Source organism: Rhagoletis zephyria, unplaced genomic scaffold (assembly GCF_001687245.7).
Source record: "Rhagoletis zephyria isolate East Lansing unplaced genomic scaffold, Rhagoletis_zephyria_1.1 Rzeph_scaffold_00032, whole genome shotgun sequence".
In the NCBI taxonomy this organism is placed as follows: Eukaryota; Metazoa; Arthropoda; class Insecta; order Diptera; family Tephritidae; genus Rhagoletis; species Rhagoletis zephyria.
The window spans coordinates 817,333-817,567 of NW_016157116.1; positions in this window are offsets into that span (position 1 = coordinate 817,333).

The window sequence follows — 235 nt, forward strand, 5'->3', positions numbered from 1 at the left end:
TTTTTGTTATGCCAACACAATCAAGCGCAGCTATTCCGCTGCAATTCACTTGATCATGTGGTTGTTGGTATTGTTGGTTTTTGCTAATAATTCTATTTTTAGAATGTTTAACTTTTTAGGTGTGCTCGTCCTTAAGTTATTTATTTTTGTTATTTTGGCCTTTGTAACAATTATATTCAACAATTTATAATGAGCTAGTTTAATACTCAAGTCAGGAAAGTTATAAAAAAAAAAA